Below are 23362 nucleotides of genomic sequence, written 5' to 3' on the forward strand. Positions count from 1 at the left end.
GCCATTTCTGATGATATGCGCTCAAGGACAACTCAATACACAGTCCCCGAGCGGAGAAAATCTCTGACCCCGTCAGGAATCGAAACGAGGCCCCTTACGCGTTAACACGTCGTCGTCTTGCCGTAGCTGAAGCTGCATTAGCACGGCGTGGGACGGTGGATGTTGGCGATCGATGGAAGAGCCTCCATGTCCTCTTGCTTCCGCGCTGTCTCACTGACTCCTCCATTTCTCACTCTTCATCTGCCTCTCACCTCTGCTACTCTTCGAATTTTTTTCCTATCAGTAATGTTATTGGAGGACTAAATTTAAAATGCCACCCAATGACTGCTCGTAGTTTCATGACCACCACTCTCCGTGCAGGATGTATATTTCCTATCTGGCGTGGGCTGGTGTCTGACTCGGAGCCGCCGGTGTGGCCGAACGGTTCTAGGCGCTACAGTCTGGAACCGCGCAAACGCTACGGTCGCAGGTTCGAATCCTGCCTCGGGCATGGATGTGCGTGAGGTCCTTAGGTTGGTTAGTTTTAAGTAGTTCTAAGTTCTAGGGGACTGATGACCTCAGAAGTTAAGTCCCATAGTGCTCAGAGCCATCTTGTGACTTGGAAACTGGCATCTTTTTCACGATTTTGCTGCCAAGCCTGTTCTTATCGTCGGCGGTGGCACATTATTTCGATGTTTTTCTGCAGTCTTAAGTTTTTGTTAATGCAGTCACACAACACTTCTTTGTAACGATTTTCTCCGTGTGAGGCCTGGACAGACTCATGTTCGTGCTTCGTCTGAGAAATTGCTGGCGTTCGTGATTCATAAGTAACCTCCATCCTGTCCAAAAAAACCTCTTTTTATGCAGGTTGATTTCTTTCCCAGTTCTTTAGTTTCACACGCCTCGTTGTGCCAGTTCTTGGCGCTTTGTGTACGATCCTTCCCAGTGCCTGTGGGGTGCTGGAATTTTCGACACGTTCTTGCTTCCTAAGGCAGGTAAAATGGCCTCTCTCAGCTGGAAGAATTCACGCACCTTAATGTGTGCATTGTTATTGCTCCACCCATGGCCTTCAGGGGTCATTAGTTTTCTGTACACTTCTCAATCTCCACCAAATTCTTTGCAAGGTATCCACTCTTAAGGGAGGAGAGAGCGTTCGTCTGGCTACTCCCTGTGTGGTTGCAGACTGGCTCCAGTGTCCGCATCTCGGGTGCTCGCCACATGGCGTCCACCTCTCCTCTTCTTCTGGGTTGGTGGCACTATAAGTTGGCGACAGTGGCCCGGAGCGGAGGTATCAGGGTATACTCGGAAAAGGCTGGGAGATATGAAAAGATTTCAGTTAGATTACATTAGGGTCAAGCAGAGACTCCAAAATCTGATATTGGTTTTTAAGGCATTCCCAGGAGCAGATCACAATTTATTAAAGATGAAGAGTACGCTGAAGAGACTACTCAGAAAGAATCAGTGCACAAAGAAGCAGGCTATGGAAATACTAAGGAATGAAGAGATATGCTTGAAGTTCTCTGAGGCTACAGGGACTGCGATAATGAACAGCTCAGTAGGCAGTTCAGTCGAAGAGAAATGGACGTATCTAAAAAAAGCAATCACAGACGTTGGAAAGGAAAACAGCGGTATATGCTAACTACCAGGAAACCATGAGTAACAGAAGAAATACTTCAGATGATCGACGATAGAAGGAAGTAAACAAAACGTTAAGAGAAATTCAGATATACAGAAATACAAGACACATAGGAATAAAATAACTAGGAAGTACAGGAAAGCTAAGATGAAATGATTGCGTGAAAAATGTGAAGAGATTGAAAAGGAAATGATTGTCAGAAGAACTGACTCATCATATAGAAAAGTCAAAACAACTTCTCTGAAATAAAAATCTAGAGCGGTAAGATTAAAAGTGCAATGGCAACTTCAAAGAGAAGAAAGTGGACAGATGGAAAGAGTACGTCGAAGATTGGCCTCTATGAAGGGGAGGGTTGCCAGATGTGGTAGAACATATTGGAGTCCATATAGGAGACATAGGGGACCGAGTTTAGTCGGAATTTAAAAGACGTAAGGAAAACGTGAGATGAAATAAGGCAGAAGGGACAGATAACATTCCATCGGAATTTCTGAAATCATTGGGGAAGTGGCAACAAAATGACTGTTCACATTATTGTGTAGAATGTATGAGACTGGCCACATACCATCAGACATTCGGAAAAATATCATCGACACAATTTTGAAGACTGTAAGAGACGGGACCGATGACCTCAGCAGTTTGGTCCCATAGAAAGTTACTACCACTGCAAAAGCCGACAATAGCGAGAATTATTGCACAATTAGCTGAACAGGTCATGCTGACAAGAATAATATACAGAAGAATGGACAAGAACACTGAGTATCTATTAACTATCAACATAGCTTCAGGAAACGCAAAGGCGCCAGCAATTCTGACGTTTCGGTTGTAATATAAGCAACATTGGAGAAAAATCAAGACACTTCATGGAATTTGTCGACCTGGACGGTGTAAAATGGTGCAAGATGTTCGAAATTCTGTGAAAAATGAGGGGGGGGGGGGGGGGGTAAGCTATAAACGGGCATATACAATATCTCAAAGAGAAAAGAGGGAAGATCAAGAACGAAGAGCTCGGATAAAAAAGGGTATAACACAGGGAAATAGTATCTCGCGCCTACTGTTCCATCTATACATGTGAGAAACAATGACGGAAATAAAAGAAAGGTTCAAAACTGGAGTTTTAAATTCAAGTTGAAAGGATATCAGTGATTAGATTTGCTGATGACATTGGAGTCCTCAGTGTAAGTGAAGATTGGGACTGAGAGTAAATCAAAGAAAGACTAAAGTAATGAGAAGTAGTAGAAATGAGAACAGCGAGGAACTTAGCATCAGGATTGGTGATGAAGAAGATGAAATTAAGGAATACTGGTACCTAGACAGTGAAATAATCAATAACCGACGGAGCAAGCAGGACATAAAACGTAGAATAGCATTGGAAAAAAACGAGTTCTTGTCGAAGATAAATTTGCTAGTTTCAAACATAGGTCTTAATTTGAGAAACAAATTTCTGAGAGTGTACGTTTGTAGCACGAAATTGTACGGTAGTGAAGCATGGACTGTGAGAAAATCTAAACAGAAAAGAATCGAATCATTCGAGATGTGGTGGGACAGAACAATGTTGAAATTTAGGTGGATTGATAAGGTAAGGAATAAGGAGGTTCTTCACAGAATAGGCGAGAAAAGAGGTATATGGAAAACATTGACAAGAAGAAGGACAGGATGATAGGACATCAGGTAATATCCTCCATGGCACTAGAGGAGCTGTAGAGGATATAAAGGGTAGAGGAAGATAGCAACTAGAATACATCCAGCAAATAATTGAGGACTTAAGGTGTAAATGATATTCTGAGATGAAAAGGTTGGCGGAAGAGAGTAATTCGTGGCACACCGCATCAAAGCAGTCAGGAAAAAAATGAGTAAGTGACGTACAAGTACGAGTTAGTATGGTTGAGTATATCACTTTTTTCCACGTCTTTTAAATAACTTTTAGTAATTTCAAATGATTAACAGATAATGAAACTTCTTCTCCGTTTTGATGCCTTTCCATATTACATGTGAAATTCAAAATTTTGTCAAGTTCCAGTTAAAATCAACAGCGCATTCCTCACATACGTACCGGGAAAATTCGCAAAATTACCAAAAAATAGATCAAACCGACTCTATTGGGCAAGAAAAATACTGTAAAATCGATGTGAATGGTTTCTTTTGGACTTTGTTTTCATTCTTGTGACATTTACATGTCTCACAAATTTTTGAAACATTCTACAGTGCCACGTACTTTTCCATTTAAAGTTTTCTATGTCTTTTGTTATACATAAATGCATATTATCAAAGGTGGCGGGGACTGAGTGATGTGCGCTAGTTCGGCTTGCAAGTTTACCTGAAATCTGGAGGCACTATTAAGCAGTTAGACTGTTCTATATAGTGGAGATTCGTGCGATGGGTGACTAGTGTCACATTAACAGTTCATTCACAGTATTTGTTACTTGGATCCGCTCTTAAAATTAAAAACTTTCAAACAACGCCATCGACCACAGCAGTGAGGACTCTGTTATCGAGTCAACGCCGTGAATTGCTGCTGCATCGCCCGGCATTGCTGACGTAACCGCACTCGTCAAGCTGATGTTAGCGCCGTGATACAAGCACAGGAGACGCTTAGGCTTGTCCAGGCGATCACTGCAGCAGTGACAGAGAGAGTACAGAAAACTCTGGAGACGAATGTGAGCGAGGTCCATTCTGTAAACAAATCATTAAAAGAAACTGGGGACAGGGCACGAATGTTTTAACGAAAGGTCGAGATGTCAGACTAGACTGAACAATACCAGAGACACAATAAACTTAGACTGCTCGGCATTCCAGACAACACCAGAGAGAATACAGGTGAATTAGTGATGAATCTTTCACAGGATAAGCTACGCCTGGAGGCGACAGTGAATGAAATTGACAGAAGTCACATAATGGGACTTATTACATTGGATGGCAGGCGCAAATCTTGCGCTGGACAGCATCTTGTCGATGACTTCAGTACTCACTGAAACCTGGTAATGAAGTATGGCAGGACTGGGTTAAGTTTGTGGACGGGGTCCGAATTAATTACTATTGGTTTGCTTTGCAATTTTACGCACTTATTTAATAAATAATTTTTGAAAACAAGCCAATGAGGTCGCAATCAGACTTTTAAGGCACGTAACCACAATCACGGCTGAAGGCCGATAACACCAAAATGCCAGTTATTAAAAAAAATTAACAATATACTGGCAAACGGCGGACAGGCAACGCTTACGAAACCCAGTGGCGCCAGTGAACACGAGAAGAAGACAAATAACGCAACCATGCCAACTAAACGATATGGTCTGGCAGAAACCTACACACGGCACCAACGCGAGCCGCAGCACGTCTCACTCATATTGAACAAATTGTGTAAACAGCGGTCACTAATCAGATCAACATTATGCCTTTCTCAGTTGACTGACTGTTTCTGCCTACGTCCAGTTGCTAATCGATTACAAGTGGAAACATTTCTATGCATCTTTCTTGAGTTCACAGCACCAATTGCAGCTCGTGTCGAAAATTGGAACTAATTTTTCCACATTAACGCATTAGAACATCTACCAAGTTTCTTAGCTGTACGATAATTACAGCCCACACTGGACCTCTGTGAGTAATTCTTCTTTAATTATAACCACCAAATATTGTTATTGTTGACTACTGTTAGCCTTCAGTTAACTATTGTGTTAACTGTTTTGTTTCACATCATAGCTAAATCCTGTTTTTCTTCTATTGTTTCTTATTTCCATCGCCAGTTACTACAAACCTTGCTCGCCTTGGCCACAAAACAGTCCTTCTGCCTGTAGCTAATTGCCGTTTCCCTGTTCTGGAACTTAAACTGCCCCACCCTAGTGCATTCCTTCTATTTCGTTCCCTCGCCAGCGTTCACCCAAGGGAGGAAGTATCCATCACCACTACCCTTGCATGTTCTGTGTGTGAACGCTCCAAGCTCCATATTGAACCCGAAAGTGCCCAATCTCTGCTAGTACATTTCGTTGAGTTCCGTCACATATTTCAAGAGATAGATATCCAGGTAATACATCTTCGACAGACCTGGCGGAAACCAACTGTTGTCACCACTTTGATGAATGTAGATGGCTACTTCTGTCTAAGATACGAAAGATGTAACATACATGTGGGCGGAATGGGGGTGTACATATGTTCTGATGTGTTACCTGCTCATACATCCAACAACAGTGAAGTTAAACAAGTGGAATATATGTTCATAGAGATCAAGTTATTTAATAGAAACTGTCTAATATGTCTTCTATACAAACCTCTTTAACAGAAACTATCTGATATGTTTTCTCTTCAAACCTCCTAAAGTAAGCTGGATTACCTGCTTCTAAACGGTATCTCATGTTTCGAATCAACATACGAGCATAAACACACATCAAAAAGTTTTGCGTCACCTCGGTTCCAAGAGTTCCGGAACTTTATAGAAAATTGGAGTATAAATCAACATAAATATAATGTCCACTTTTTTGATTGCTCATGGAACCATACACTGCATGTTGTACCACCATTCGGCGAGACCTTCAGAGGTAGTGGTCCAGACTGCAGTACTCGCCGGTACATGTAACACCCAGTAGTACGTCCGCTTGCATTGATGCATGCCTGTATTCGTCATGGCATACTGTCCACAAGTCCATCAAGGCACTGTTGGTCCAGATTGTCCCGCTCCACAACGGCGATTCGGCGTAGATCCCTCAGAGTGGTTGGTGGGTCACGTCGTCCATAAATAGCCCTTTTCAATCTATCCCATGCATGTTCGATAAAATTCATGTCTGGAGAACGCGCTGGACACTCTACTTGAGCGATGTAGTTATCCTGAAGCAAGTCATTCACAATATGTGCACGATGGAGGCGCGAATTGTCGTCCATGAAGACGGTTGCCTCGCCAATATGCTGCCGACATGATTGCACTGTCTGTCGAAGGATGGCATTCACGTATCGTGCAGGTATTACGGCGCCTTCCACGACGGCCAGCAGCGTACATCGGCCCCACATTATGGCACCCCATAACACCAAGGAACCTCCACCTTGCTGCACTCGCTGGACAGTGTGTCCAAGGCGTTCAGCCTGACCGGGTTACCTCCAAACACGTCTCCAACGATTGACTGGTTGAAGGCATATGTGACACTCATCGGTAAAGAGAACTTGATGCCAATTCTGAGCGGTCGATTCGGCATGTTGTTGGGCCCAACTGTACCGCTCTGTATGGTGTAGTGGTTGCAAAGATGGACCTCGCCATAGATGTCGAGAGTGAAGTTGCTCATTACGCAGCCTATGGCACACTGTTGGAGTCGTAACACGACGTCCTAAGGCTGCACAAAAAACTATACAACATGGTGGATTTGCTGTCAGGGTTCCTCCTAGCCATAATCCGTAGGGAACGATCAACTACTGCAGTAGTAGCCCTTGGGCGGCCTGAGCAACGCATGTCATCGACATTTTCTGTCTCTCTGTATCTCTTCCATGTGCGAACAACATCGCTTTGGTTCACTCCGAGACGCCTGGACACTTCCCTTGTTGACAGCCCTTCCTGTCACAAAGTAACAAAGTGGACGCGACCGAACCGCGGTATTGACCGTCTAGGCATGGTTGAACTACAGACAACACGAGCCGTGTACCTCATTCCTAGTGGAATGACTGGAACAGATCGGCTGTCAGACCCCCAGTGTCTAATAGGCGCTGTTCATACATTTTTGTTTAGATCTATGGGCGGATTTAGTGACATCTCTGAACAGTCAAAGGGACTGTGTCTGTGGTACAATATCCACAGTCAACGTCTATCTTCAGGAGTTCTGGGAACCAGGATGATGTAATACTTTTTTTGATGTATGTAACTGTAGCTGGTGATGCTAACAGAAATTTTCTGTACAATATCCCACCCATTGGGAAATTTAAGCGATTGCTTTCTTCCTCAAATATAACGTGCCTACCCATTGCACGACCAATAGTCACACTCTCACAAATATATTTACAACGTAATTCTCAAATAAGCGCACCTATCATGTCTGCCCACGACATAATTTTCGTGACGTACGCTCTAGAATGTCCCTTAAAGGAACCACTATTGACTGCATGCCTAGACTTCAGCCGCATTAATTTACCTGCTCTTGCAACTAAAAAGCAGCAAATAGTTTGGGGGAAGACTTTTGTTCTCTTCTCGGATGTAAACGAAAAACTTCATGGATTTACTGACAAACTTACCAACTTTGTAACAAATGTTCTCCCCTAAAAACCGGAAAAGTGAGAAGAAAACTGGCACCTTGGCTAACTGATGAAATAAAACACCTCATGAAGCTCAGTGACGCTGCACATGGGGATAGAAACTATGCCCGACAAGTGAAAGTCATATTGCTTACAAGCAGAAGCAAAATAGTCAGTCAAGCTATGAGAAATCCTAAATTCAGACATGTCCCATACATTAACTGACAATAGACATGGACAAACTGTCCAATGGAAAAACCAGCATGGTCTTGGTATAATAAAGTGGAAGCTGCAGCTTATCCTAGTATCCCAGCCGAAGAACCGAACCGGTACTTCACGTTACCTACAACCACAACAAAACTGCAAATGAAAAAGAGACTCGTGGATTTATTCTTGCAGATAGATGACTGTAGCCATGAAAATTTCTGTCTAAAGCATGTCATTTGCAACACCACCAAACAAGTTGTAATTCGTATCAAATCAACATCTACTGTAGAAAATGGTATCACAGTCCAAATGATGAAGCATATTATTGGCTCACCAGTCCCCACTGTAGCAAATGTCTTCCACCACTCTGAACCGTCCCCCGAGAATCGATAGTACACACTACGGTCATTGCGCCCATAGATATTCTGTTGGAGAACTTCCACCGCCAGGAGGTGTGTGGGCATCAGACGAGGCCTCTTAATGGCCGGCCACGCAGTGCATGGGGTCTGTCACTGAGAGGACTGAGTGGAGAAAGCGAAGAGGACATCACTGAGTTGGGCAACGTGGGGCCGATCAAAGAGAGTCAACCACCTTTTATGAGCAACTGATGTGTGAAGTCGCCGTCTGGTTAGTGGTAACACTCCCCACGCTCACTCTGTACCGAGACCAGCATGTTGGAATCAACTGCCATTACCCAGACAGGCGTCTGCTGGAGATCGTGTGGGTAGTAGACTGTGGAAGAAGAGGCCATCCCCCAAGGGACAACTACCACCAACAGATCTTAGCGCAAAAGAATTATATTCAGTGAGCGCGTTTCAACTGAAAAATTGGTGATTGTGGTTCCTGGTGTGGTTCCTAGTGTACTGTCACACAGAATTCATTGTCCCCCACGTCTCATCATGTAATCTGACACTTGATTAAAGATTATTGGCGGCCTGGCTCGTGCACCGGTCTCCCTCCTGTGGCATCACATACTGATGCCACTGCGCGGGCGTCATAGCAACGAAATTGCAAGTTTCAAGCTGACACTGATAATGGTCGCGCAGGATCTGGTGGACTCAATCGTGGACGCCCACTAAGTCGTGCACGCCCACTAAGTCACGCTTCCGGCAGCTGTGTACCATGAGCGCCCTCTTCTGTTGGTGGCAGCTGCTCGTCCTACTCGTGCACAGAACACTTCACCATGCAGACACCGTCTAGTCGCTGCTCCAACCATATCATTCGTGTTTAGTTTAGAAAGACTCTTCCATGTTGACAGTGTGAAAGTTGGTCTCTCTTTGTTGCTGCTTTATTTGTTATGGATGACAAATTGTTCATTTTGGTTGCTAGTATACTGTCACATAGATTTCATAGTGGCCCATTTATTGTGTGCCCTGGCACATGATTGGAGATATAAAAGTTATGTAGTTCTGTTTGTTTTGTTAACTTGTTGGCTAATCACATCTGTTACTGTTCAGCTTTCCTATGATGACAGTTGTTCCGCCACCCTGTAGCCGAACTCTCCTTACTGTTATGCATGAAGTCGTACATCACTGCCTCTTCTTAGGTTTATTTTATGTCCCGTGGCTCAGTCACTGAATTTTTTATTGTTCTCAGTTTAGTTACGTGCTTTGGAGATTATTTATTTGTGTCACTGTTTGCAAATCAGCCAGAGGGCATATGCTATGCTGGGTGATGTTCGGTTTTGCTAATGAGTAAAAGGTACTTCGTTTAGAGGCTTTACCTGCATAGCAATTGAGATTGGTTTGGTGGTTGTTTGCTACCAAGCATAAATTCAGCAGGGGTTGTTGTCTCTTTTTAGTTCTTACTGTTTTAGTCAGCAAAGAATGTAACCTGGGATTTAAATTGTTCCAATTTTATTTATTGTTATTTACCTATTGTTTAAGTTGTTTAAATCACATTTTTTGGAGTAATTAACTTTTACTTTAACTGCTTTTATCGCATTATTCCTAAATAAAATTTCCTTGTGCATAAATTGTTTGGATATTATCGTTTCTAAAGGAATTTAGCTTGTGCTTGAGGTTATTATTAAGTGGCTAGGTCGACTGGTGTTTTTTTTCTTTCTAAAATTTATTTTGTTGAGATTTGTTCTTTAAGATAGCATATATTTTAGAAGTATCCGGCGTTGGCGTAATCTATTCAGCACATACTGCATTACGTCCAGACTACTGGGCGATGTCCAGGTTTGATCCCTGCTCCCGGAGTTGCTATTCACTGTCAGCCTCATGGATGATATCTTGATCGTTTTCTATCTATTATTGTATTATTGAACTTTTGATTTTATTGTTAACGTCACACTGAAGAACAGTAAATTGTTTTCTCATGGTGAATGATGCTCGGTTTTCCTGGTTGAGTCCTTCCCTCCCCAGCCACCGCAGGCTGGTTGCATTTCATTTGGTAGAAGGGAGTAGTTACCTAGGAAGCTGGGCTAAGTCGTTAATCAACTGAACATCATTCACTATAAACATCCTTTGCAATTTCAGGAAATGTTTGTTGTAAACTTTTTTGGGGGTCACATTGTAGTTTTTGGACGTCTTTGTAGTTGTTTGGTGGTGCCATGGAAGTGGAGTGTTCGATGTCATCAGTCTTAAAAAGGATCAGTTACAACAGGAGCTAAGAATACACAGTCAGTTTTGAGCAGGGAGCATTGTGGACCTGTGTACACAGCTATGCAGAGTGGTGGTGCGTACGTTGGCGGTAAGTGCATACCAGGTTGATGAGGTGAGTACCGCCCCCAGCGAATGTGGTGCTTTCCTTTAGAAAGTCGAGCGAAACATTTCCATTTCAGAAGACAGCAATCTTTCGCAAGTCCACGCTAGCAGAGTGCAAGCCCAGATTACCCACTGGTTTCACAATATTAAGATTCTAGTTTGAATTATTAGTGATCTCCAGCAGAAGGCAGTTGTTAAATGTTTAGAGGATAAGACCATGCGATTGGAAATGAAACTGAGTAAGTTATAGAGGTGTAGAAATTCCGGCTTCCTTGAGGAAGAATATCGTGAGTTAGTAGAGGATGTGGCTGGCTCTCCCAGCGGAAGAAGGACGAGTGTGTCTAGTGGTATGGTAGGTCATTTCTCGAAGTTGTCAAACCCTATGTATCTGTGTTTCGCCGTGTTTGTATTCTGTCTACAGATAATATTAAATACCTGGTCAATTTTTGTGGTTCTCGCTCATCCTAGAAGGGCAGATGGATGTATTTAAGGTTTCCTGGGCAGTAATTTTTCAACCATTTTGTCTCTTGTGTCGGGGTTCCTTAACTGAGATGGATAGTGGTGTTTTGGCTGATCGATGTTCCTTACGCGTGTTGCACGAGAGAATTTTAAGAAAAACATTGTCAGTTAGAGCAATGAGCGATTCTGTTAATGAATTATTTTTTCGTGTTCATTGGATAGGGGAGACTTTAGACGAATATATAAGTGAGATACGTATGCTTGCTGTAGCCTTTAACGTTCAGCTGTCGGAATCTGAAGTGATTGCCAACATTTTCCAAGGGATAAAACCAGAGGACCGCTCACGCATTCTGTTCGCCGAAAGACCGGTTATTTACGGTGATTTGGGCCGTTTGGTCGCCGGTATTGAAACGTTAGGCAGGTCAGTCTCTGGTTCGAGCGATTGGAATTCGCCGGTCCATAAAGGGAAGGCGTTCCAGATAGAATCTTAATGTAAAAAGTGAGTGTTGTTATCGTTGTGGCTTGCCGGGACATTTTCCTCGCCAATGCCGCGTTTAACAGGGGAAGTGTGGAAACAGCTGACGCCATAAGAAAGTTGGAGGGAACTTTTCGTGCATCTTACCCAGAACTACAGAGAGCCTCGAATCCAGTCAAAGACTTACAAATACAAACTTTGCAAGACAAGGCTGAGAAATTAGAGAACGAAAATAGGGAATTGAGTGTAGCGAACCAAGACTTGCAGCAACAAATAAGAGAAGTAAGTAATAAAGTCACACAACAAGCACAGACACTGACATATGCTGCCGCCTTAACTATAGAGCCCGAAACCAAAGAGGCTCGATGAATAGAACAGGCTAAAACAAAACAGGCCACAACATTCTATATCAAATCGACAGAAAATCAAGACGCCAAAGCTGTCCGACAGACCATCACCAAGAATATAAATCCCAGGAAAGAGAATATACATATAAAATCAATCAGAACCACACAGACTGCAGTTATAGTAGAAACGGAAACACAGGAGGACTGTCGAAAGATAATAGAAAAGACTAAAGACCTGCACACCATTGTCTGTGAAGGACCGCGAAAACGCAAGCCACTCGTGGCAGAATATCACGTACCAGATACACTTACCGACGGAGAGTTTCTAGAAAGCCTTTACTAGCAGAATCTAATTGGTGACACCACGAAAGAAGACTTCGACAGGGAGGTCAAAGTAAGATTCAAAACTGGGCCTAGGGGACGGGGTTTCAGTCACCAGATACTGGAGGTCAGCCCACACCTGTACAGCGTCCTTACAAGAAGACAGAGAGTCTACATAGACTTCGAATCACTTCCTGTGAAAGACTATACAGTAGTAAACAAGTGTTTTAAGTGTTTCGACCTAGGACATACGACTAAAACCTGCAAAAAAGCCGACGTCACGTGTACCAAGTGTGGCAACTAAGGACACAAGAGCAGTGAGTGCAGGTCCGCGGTCTGCGTCTGTATCCCCTGCAAATACAGAGGCCGCGTCTGCAATAAAAGATAAGGAGGTGATTGTCAGACCTATAAACAGCTGCATGAGCGGCTCCTGGACAGTATAGACTATGGCAGCTAAAATCAGCAAAAACGCAAGAAACACGAACGTCCAAAGCCAATCACCCAAAACACATAAATACAAATCACCGTCAACATTACAGAGAAGCTACCAAAGAGCAATTTCCTGGAGAAGACAAATGAATCTTCTGCCGGAGAATGGCGTCGATAATGAACCCAGCCCGCTCCTAACACACTCAACGACGTTACAGGATCGCTGCATTTATACGATAGAGTATATAGATGACATGACAGTCTGTGGTTCCATCCACTACGAGGTGGCAAAGCAAATTAAAAGACAATTAGACCACAGGATAAACTTCCAAATAACATTAATGCAGAGGATAGATGAGTTGGAAGATGAACTTACATATATTGTGCACAAGAAAAGGTAAAACAAAACCGACATACTCCCTCACAATTTCTCCCAACCGAAGTACATCACACCACACATACACAGGATGACACAAACATGAATCATCATCACGTGGAAAACCCTACGACACACGTAAATGTGAACAGTACATCAAACAAGTCAAATTTGTCTCGGGAGGCACTCTTCACCCCGGGAAAAAAGAACAAGGAACAGACAGGCACGCAGTCCCTGAATCAAAACACAGCGAAACACTCAGGTTACAAACCAATACAAAACTCAAAACTATTGGACCCAGACTTATAAAAGTAGACCAATTAGGTGACGACAAATCTGAGGGAGAGACATGTGACATTTGCAACGATGTCAACGTGCGTCTAGCAACAACCTCCACTCCAAACACAAACAAAGACAACATAACACATAGAGTCAGTCCCATACAAATCACCATCATCGCCGACACCAAGCCAGCAAGCACCACCAACATCAGTGAAAAACGTGTGATGGCAAACAGCATTGAAGGGGCGTGTGATAAAACGAAAAGTAACCGTGTGACATGCCAAAGAGGTCTTAAAATGTCCCCCAAACAGCGGCCAACACCAAGCCACAATCCGTCCAGTACCACCTCAGAGACAGCAACAGAAACCAGCACCAACAGCAAGCCAGCTGGTCTTAATTATGATAATTTAGAGCTTAACTTACTTTTAAGTAGGCTAGAGAAAAAAGAGATACTGCAGACAGCGCAGCGGATGCTGCTTAGATTGTGCCATCCAAAGGGAGATTCTCTCTGTTTTCCAGTAACTGAGCAAACAGACAAAATCATCCTAAAGACAGAAAATATTCCTACATCAGCAGAGCCGCTGCTCGATCTCATGCTCCAGGTCTGCCTGTGCAGATCAGAATCTTTCGACTTGGACAAAATATATATAGATCATGTAAGAGCACAAGGACTAACATATTTTGATTACTTACAGACTGGCAGTAAATGTTTTGTACACGTAAAACACCCAGAACACATAGACAAAAAATGAATATCTTACAACATAATACAAAAAACAGTACGACAGTCAGCGCGGAAATCCCTAAAATAGCACAAGACCTGCAGGCAGACATCATGTGCTTACAAGAACCCTATAACAGAAACAGGCAACTGACATGTCTACCAAAACATGCTACCACAATAACAGGCAGCAATGACTGTAAAGATGCAATAGTAATTCTAAATAGAACTTATAACATAGTTAACGTAACACAGTTATGCAATCAACACTTGGTTACCATAGAGATAACTAACGGGAACGTCACGATCTAGAAAACATCAATTCAAGCATCGATTATAGAGCACACAAGTTAACACAGGTGATACAACATGCACAAAACACATCAATACCGACAGCAAAGAACACAAATTGCTTACCAGTACCATGGACCAACGAACTTACGAGACTCAAACAAGACGCAAGACGAAAACAAAAATTATATCAAAGGACGATAGCAGATAGGGACCGACGAATAAAACTTGAAGCATATAAGCATGCACAAGACTTATACAGACAGACCCTATGCAACACTCCTAGACAACAATGGGAGCTATTTGTAACAACACAAACAGAGCAAAATATATGGGGGGAACCATAAAAAATACTGACAGAGAAGATAAAAACACCACTAGTTCTGGGAACGCTAAGGCAGGATGACGAGGGGATGGAGGAATACAGCAGAGTTTCTGCTGTATAAACTGCTCCCTGACGACGTTATCGATACAGACACACATTATCATGCAACACCAAGAGAAAACCTACACACACCATACAACACTGCAACTGTCACCTGTCCTTTTGAGCAAGAAGAGGTAGCGCTAGCAAACTCAGAGCCCAAAAACAAAAAAGCACCTGGAACAGATGGTATCCACTCGGAAACACTGAAGAAACTAGCACCGCAGATCACCCCGTTCCTAACAACGTTATTGAACGATGCCTTAAGGCTGGACAGGGTACCTACAATATGGAAAACCTCCAAAGCAGTCATTATTAAGAAATCAGCGGACAGGGATCCTTCAGATCCAAAGACTTACGGGCCAATATGCCTAATAAACACCCTAGCAAAGATTCAGGAGAAGCTACTGTGTAAGCGCCTGCAAAAACACAGAGCTCTCAGGATTATGAGCCAACACCAGTTCGGCTTCAAATCTGGCAGATCAATAGATGATGCAGTCAACCAGGCCCTGCACATAGCTAACACCACAAAACAGAAATACGCCAGGGCAATAATGATTGACATTTCCAGAGCATTTGATAATCTTTGGTGGCCAGTACTGTTTCAGAGGCTAAGACATCTGGAGGTACCGCAATCACTGTACGGACTACTGTAAAGATGGACAGCCAGAAAGCAATTAAAAGAATTACCAAAGGCTGTCCTCAAGGGTCGATTTGCGGCCCCATCTTTTGTGACATAACAATCGAACTCCTGGATGGGGATGACAGATCAGACGGAATTGTCGCCTACGCAGATGACGCATTAGTTGTAGTCACTGCAAACAACAGAGCCCAGTTAGAAGAGAAAGCCAGTGGATTACTACAAACAATTACTCAGTGGAGTCACAACAACAAACTCAGGATAGCCGAAAATAAAAGAATAAAAGAACATACACTTTACTGAAAGGATCACTTCAAAGGAATCCTTCGGTTAAAAGTGGGGACACAAACATCAGACGAGCACCCATTACGCACTATCATGGGGTAACATAGATGAAAAATTGAATTTCCATGAACACATAAGGCTAACAATAGACAAAGCAGAAAAAATACTCCTCAAACTGGTGAGGCTAAATTCAAAACAGTACAGACTACCTGTACCAGTCATACGTACATACCACTGGGCGCTCTTCGAATCAGTACTCAGCTTTGCAGCTAGCACGTGGGCATATAGACTGAACGTGGTCAGCAACAAAGCATCCGTCAGACGAGGGCAGATAAGTGTCCTACTTAGGCCATCTGGAGCCTTCGGTACCACCTCAGCGGATGCACTGTGTGTGGTGCTCGGAATATGCCCCATAGATATCACAATCAAATACAGAGCTGCAAGGTACTGGTTAAAGGTGGGGAGACTAGATAAGCTACACACAATAACCGGTGTGCCCATAGAGACGATACGTCACCTTAAAAGTTGGAGGTTGGATACATGGCAAGGTGAGTGGGATGTAAGTGATAAGGGACGTAGACTGCACGACTTCCTCCCTGACATAAGGTAGCGGTTGAGAATGAGACATATCGATCCCAGCCGCGGTATGATACATTTCTTAACCGGGTACGGACCTTATCCCACGCACTTAAACCGCGTGAGTCTGAGGCACACGCCTACATGCACATGCGGAAGACGGTTCCCCAAAACACACTGTCTTTTTCTGCTGGCAATACGGGAACAATAGACATACACTACACTTAGATTACACTGACACAGACATAGATATATACACAGCAATAATAGACGAAGAACAATGGGCACAATTAAACGCACTGACAAACAGTATTTCAAAAATATCAAATGAAGAGTATATGCGGACACGACATCACAGACATGCCTATGTGTAGCCTAACAGAAATCTCCAGAGAATGGACAGCGATACCCACAGTGACAGCGAAAATCGTGACAATGAGGAGGAACAGGAGGAGGAAGCTGAGATGTGACAGTAAATAAGCATAAAGTGCTGGCGATCTAGCCAAGAAAACACCAAATGCTGTACATGGAAGCGCACCTAATGTAGTTAATACATAGGATTAGTAACAAATAGGATAAGAAACCTTATTTCTCTACTAATAACCATTTGTGTGTGTGTGTGTGTGTGTGACTGGCTGTCAACGGCTCGATGAAACCATTCCGAGGTATTCACCGTCAGTCACACTCGGTGATGGTACTAGCAAATCTCTCATATCTTCTTTTTAAATTCTTCTTAAAAACAACAAAATTTTATTTATATTTCAACCGCAAATTATTGTTATTTTGAATCATTCTTTGTAAATGTTGTAGATAAAACAAAAGGAAAGAAAACTGAAAAAGGTGAAAAACGAAAATTGTAAGATGTACGACCTGTTTTAAACATCAGGTAACAGGTCTATAATTTGGCAATAAATCTTACCCAGCACTTGTAATAAGGTCAGGATAGCTGCCAGTAACTAGCTTCCCTTTCTGTGTTCCGCGACTGACCATAATTCGTTCTGCACCTTGCCAGACTGGGGGAGCAGTGTTTTTTTTACAAAATTTTGATAGGTTCTTACGGCACCAGGGCCGGCCGCTGTGGCCGAGCGGTTCTAGGCGCATCAGCCTGGAACCACGCTGCTGCTGCGGTCGCAGGTTCTAATTCTGCCTCGTGCATGGATGTGTGTGATGTTCTTAGGTTAGTTAGGTTTAAGTAGTTCTCAGTCTAGGGGACTGATGACCTCAGATATTAAATCCCATAGTGCTTAGAGCCATTTGAACTATTTTCTTAAGGTACCCGGAGGTGTGTAAATTTCCTAGTATGTGTACTGTTTCAAAGGCTTGCAGCATTGTTTGTAGTCAACTGTTGACTTTATTTCTTACATTGAGTGTTAATTGTTGAACTGGTTATTTGTCCTAGCCCCTAAGTTGGCCTGTGATTTTACAGACAACCGGTTTGGCTTCGGATTACATGGGTGGCAATTTGGAATTCCGTTCGTTGCAAAAATTTATGTTCCTTGGACATTAGGTCACCTGCCTCTCCATATTGAGTGGTTGAGGGGAGTGGGTCTGGCTACAGGCCAGTAGTGGATTACCCTGCCGTAAATAATTAAGTATTTTAGAATCAATTTCTCTTCCTAACTTGCATAGCTGTTTTACATGGTTTACTGTGGTGCGGTATTTGACTGTGCTCGACTTCAATCAGGCCTATTATTAGATCCCTCTAACAGAAGAGTCAAAAGCCGCCACGGCGTTTTCTACCGGCTGGAATTTATATGAGTTATATAGAGCAGAGGATAAAGCAGGTAAAAAGACGAGGGCTGCTAGAAATCCTTGGGTAACAGAAGAAATATTGAATTTAATTGAGGAAAGGAGAAAATATAAAACTGCAGGAAATGAAGCAGGCAAAAAGGAATACAAACGTCTCAAAAATGAGATCGACAGGAAGTGCAAAATGGCTAAGCAGGGATGGCTAGAGGACAAATATAAGGATGTAGAAGCTTATCTCACTAGGGGTAAGATAGATACTGCCTACAGGAAAATTAAAGAGACCTTTGGAGAGAAGAGAACCACGTGTATGAATACCAAGAGCTCAGATGGCAACCCAGTTCTAAGCAAAGAAGGGAAGCAGAAAGGTGGAAGGAGTATATAGAAGGTTTATAAAAGGGCGATGTACTTGAGGACAATATTATGGAAATGGAAGAGGATGTAGATGAAGACGAAATGGGAGATAGGATACTGCGTGAAGAGTTTGACAGAGCACTGAAAGACCTGAGTCGAAACAAGGCCCCCGGAGTAGACAACATTCCATTAGAACTACTGATGGCCTTGGGAGAGCCAGTCATGACAAAACTCTACCAGCTGGTGGGCAAGATGTATGAGACAGGCGAAATACCCTCAGACTTCAAGAAGAATATAATAATTCCAATCCCAAAGAAAGCAGGCGCTGACATGTGAAAATTACTGAACTATCAGTTTAATAAGTCACAGCTGCAAAATACTAAGACGAATTCTTTACAGACGAATGGAAAAACTGGTAGATGCGGACCTCGGGGAGGATCAGTTTGGATTCCGTAGAAATGTTGGAACACGTGAGGCAATACTGACCTTACGACTTATCTTAGAAGAAAGATTAAGAAAAGGCAAACCTACGTTTCTAGCATTTGTAGACTTAGAGAAAGCTTTTGACAATGTTGACTGGAATACTCTCTTTCAAATTCTAAAGGTGGCAGGGGTAAAATACACTGAGCGAAAGGCTGTTCACAATTTGTACACAAACCAGATGGCAGTCATAAGAGTCGAGGAACATGAAAGGGAAGCAGTGGTTGGGAAAGGAGTGAGACAGGGTTGTAGCCTCTCCCCGATGTTATTCAGTCTGTATATTGAGCAAGCAGTAAAGGAAACAAAAGAAAAATCTGGAGTAGGTATTAAAATTCATGGAGAAGAAGTAAAAACTTTGAGGTTCGCAGATGACATAGTAATTCTGTCAGAGACGGCAGAGGACTTGGAAGAGCAGTTGAACGGTATGGACAGTGTCTTGAAAGGAGGATATAAGATGAACATCAACAAAAGCAAAACGAGGATAATGGAATGTAGTCAAATTAAATCGGGTGATGCTGAGGGAATTAGATTAGGAAATGAGACACTTAAAGTAGTAAAGAAGTTTTGCTATTTAGGGAGTAAAATAACTGATGATGGTCGAAGTAGAGAAGATATAAAATGTAGACTGGCAATGGCAAGGAAAGCGTTTCTGAAGAAGAGAAATTTGTTAACATCGAATATAGATTAATGTATCAGGAAGTCGTTTCTGAAAGTATTTGTTTGGAGTGTAGCCGTGTATGGAAGTGAAACATGGACGATAACTAGTTTGGACAAGAAGAGAATAAAAGCTTTCGAAAAGTGGTGCTACAGAAGAATACTGAAGATAAGGTGGACAGATCACGTAACTAATGAGGATGTATTGAATAGGATTGGGGAGAAGAGAAGTTTGTGGCACAACTTGACTAGAAGAAGGGATCGGTTGGTAGGACATGTTTTGAGGCATCAAGGGATCACAAATTTAGCATTGGAGGGCAGCGTGGAGGGTAAAAATCGTAGAGGGAGACCGAGAGATGAGTACACTAAGCAGATTCAGAAGGATGTAGGTTGCAGTAGGTACTGGGAGATGAAGAAGCTTGCATAGGATAGAGTAGCATGGAGAGCTGCACCAAACCAGTCTCAGGACTGAAGACAACAACAACAACAACATATAGAGCGCCTTTTGGGTTGTCGACCAGAGCCATTGTTTTGCCTAGGCTTCTGGATTCTGTTTTGGGAGACGTTAATTTCAACTTTTTCTATAGAGATTTATAGCAAGTCTTTTCCGAACACCCCTAAGATCTGTGGCAAAACCTGATGAAGTTGTTAGAAGTGGGACTCACTGTCATACCTTCCAAGGTTAATTTGGCTTGTAAGAAGATTTTCTTCTTAGGCCATCTGGTCTTTGCCACTGGCGTCAAAGTTGATCATTCATGTACCTGGGCTATCCATAATTTCCGACCACCTACGACCAAGAAGGACATAAACCATTGTGTCAACAAGATCAAATTCTTCAGAGTTCGCCCCAAGTCTGCGAAGCTTGCTGCTCCTTTAAACCAGTTGTGCGAGAAGTGCCAGCCATTTAGGTGGACCAACAGCCAACAATCGACTCTTGATTCCTTGAAGTCAGCATTAAGCAACGCCGCATCTTAGGGTTCCCGATTTTCTTTCCCAAATGGTAAATTGGGAATTCTGCTCCTGAATTGATTCAAAGAGTCAGATCTTTCTGAAGAGTGGGTAATCGATGATTTGGAAAAAAATGAATGGTAGCACATCAGTTTTCAAAATTCGTTTTTGGTGTCTGTAATGAGTGGGAAGAAAGTTCTGCACTAGGCTGCTGCAATGGCGCCCCATGTCACACCCTTAAAAAAACTTTTCCAAAACTAAAAAAAAAGTGTTATAGACCATGCGCACATGGGATTTGCTAACCTTATTAGTACATGAAGCTTTTCTCATCCATTAAAACAATAAAGATAGCTCCGTTTTCTTCCAATTCATTGGCTGTCAAGCAGTATCAGTTCAACCATTTCAATAATAATGCTAATTATGACGATATGAAAGTAAGCACAACACAACACCCAGTCTGTGAATGGAAAAATAGATTTATACTTTGCTGTGAATCGAACCTGGGAACTTTCACTTTGCAATCCGGCGCACTGCCATGCAGTTACTGAGACAAACGAAAGTTGATACATTAATGCAGAAAACACTTCTAGCCTGTTTCCATTCTCGATTTCTAAAGAATATATCAAATTTCAAAACCTCAATAAATGTTTCCATGCTTTTGAGCGAGTTGTAACTTCTTATCCTTTGACTTAGCATCGCACTCATAATGTGTTGCCAGCGATCATAAAAGCTGCGGCTTTTGGCCATGGCACAGTCTGCAATCGTGCGACTGCTATGGTCGCAGGTTTGAATCCTGCCTCGGGCATGGATGTGTGTGATGTCCTTAGGTTAGTTAGGTTTAAGTAGTTCTAAGTTCTAGGGGACTGATGACCACAGCAGTTGAGTCCCATAGTGCTCAGAGCCATTTGAACCTTTTTTTTTTTTTTTTTTTTTTGGCCAAGGTTGGAGCGTGTCGCAGAGCGATCCAGGCGTCACTCCCCTTCCAATATCTCAGTGCTCGCCACCATTCTCACAGATCGTGCGGTAGGCTGTCTCACTAGCTCACCGCTCCCCACCACTCTCAGGGATCAGATTGCAAGGTAGCTCACTAGATCACTGCTTCCCACTACTCTTAAGGATCAGATTGCAAACTAGCTCACTGCTCCCCACCAAGGCAGTTAGTTCTCGCGGAAGAAATCGCATGCAGCAGAAATCATGGCGACTTGTGGCGTCACTTTGTTCTCTTGGTCTTGGCACAGTGAAGCAACTTCCAACTCGCTTTCGTGATTGAGCACGTGTCCATCTGAGTTCAGCTCTTAAGTCTTTGTATCCTTATTTGATCTGATCTGTTCTATTCATCAGCTTCTTCCGTTGTTTCTCTTATGTTTTCTTGTTATGCGAGTTCTTGTTAGTTGTACTATGTCTTCTTCCATGTCTGTTGCACTTATAGTTGCTGTTTTTGGAGAGTCGGTAGCATTTATGCACCTTTTAATTACTTTGGGTGGATTGCATACTTAGTAATGGTTACTTTAACATACATGATAGTCCATGTATACAGGTTGTCTCAGGAGGAATGGGCAATATTCAGCGATATGACAGGAACGATCATTTGAAGCAAAAGACTAAATGTGGACATATGCTTTATTTCAAATAGTTTCTGAGACGGAACATATGTAAAGTTACTTTTGTGTGTTTTTCTTGAATATCACTAAATCCACGGCATCTAGCGAAAACTTACCGAAGTACAAAATCAAACTAAATTAAATTTCCTTTAAAAGGGTCCCATTCATTTTTTCTTAAGGGCTTTTAAGTTGTCTGAAGAGGGCAAGAGAATAAGGAAGTTATGGCGCAATGAGGTGTAGGTAAGCCAGTTTGAGGCAGTTTCTTGACTTGATAGAACACATGTTCTGTACCAAATTATTCGTCTCGAATTCGTCTACATCACTATGGTACATTGTAAACAATGACAATGTAGTGAATAATAAAGAAAATAATTAACGATGTACCCTAAATATATTCTACCCTTAAAAAAATTCAGAAGAGTGCATATGTACCATGAAGTTTTTTGTTTCAAATGATTGCTCCTGTCAGATCCGTGAATATTGACCATTCATCCTGGGACAACCCGTATATTATGTTTAATTTTTTACTTATTAGCCGGCCGGGGTGGCCGAGCGGTTCAAGGCACTACAGTCTGGAACCGCGCGAACGCTACGGTCGCAGGATCGAATCCTGCCTCGGGCATGAATGTGTGTGACGGCCTTAGGTTAGCTAGGTTTAAGTAGTTCTAAGTTCTAGGGGACTGATGACCTCAGCAGTTAAGTCCCATAGTGCTCAGAACCATTTGAACCATTTTTAATTTTATTTATTCGTTTAACCTGAACTGATTAATGCACTCAGGAGTCCTCTTACATGAGACCAGAGTTTTATATATAATTGCAAAACTGATTAAAATCACAGTTACTTAAAAATCATAATATTTGTAATATTATGTCTGTTCTCCTTCTCTCTGCCTGTTACGCCCTCTTGTCTGAAATGGTTCATTTTCCTCGGGCTTCCTCCGCCCACTGTGTAATAATAATCACCAATTTCGGTAATGTGCCATCTTCCATTCTCTTGACATAATCCTTCCGTATGTTTCTATATTATTTAATCTGCTCATTTAAGTCTTCACTCTCAGTTCTTTTCTGATGTCTACATTCACTCTCCCCTCAGACAGAATGTACCCAGCTACTCTTCTTAGGAATTAGATCTCTAGTGATTATATTCTGATGGGAACGAGTGTTTCTACTTTTTGGTCCAGGGAAAAGCTTCATGGTCTAGGGAGCAGCTGGTATTATGAAC

Source organism: Schistocerca gregaria, chromosome 5 (genome assembly GCF_023897955.1).
Source record: "Schistocerca gregaria isolate iqSchGreg1 chromosome 5, iqSchGreg1.2, whole genome shotgun sequence".
Lineage (NCBI taxonomy): Eukaryota > Metazoa > Arthropoda > Insecta > Orthoptera > Acrididae > Schistocerca > Schistocerca gregaria.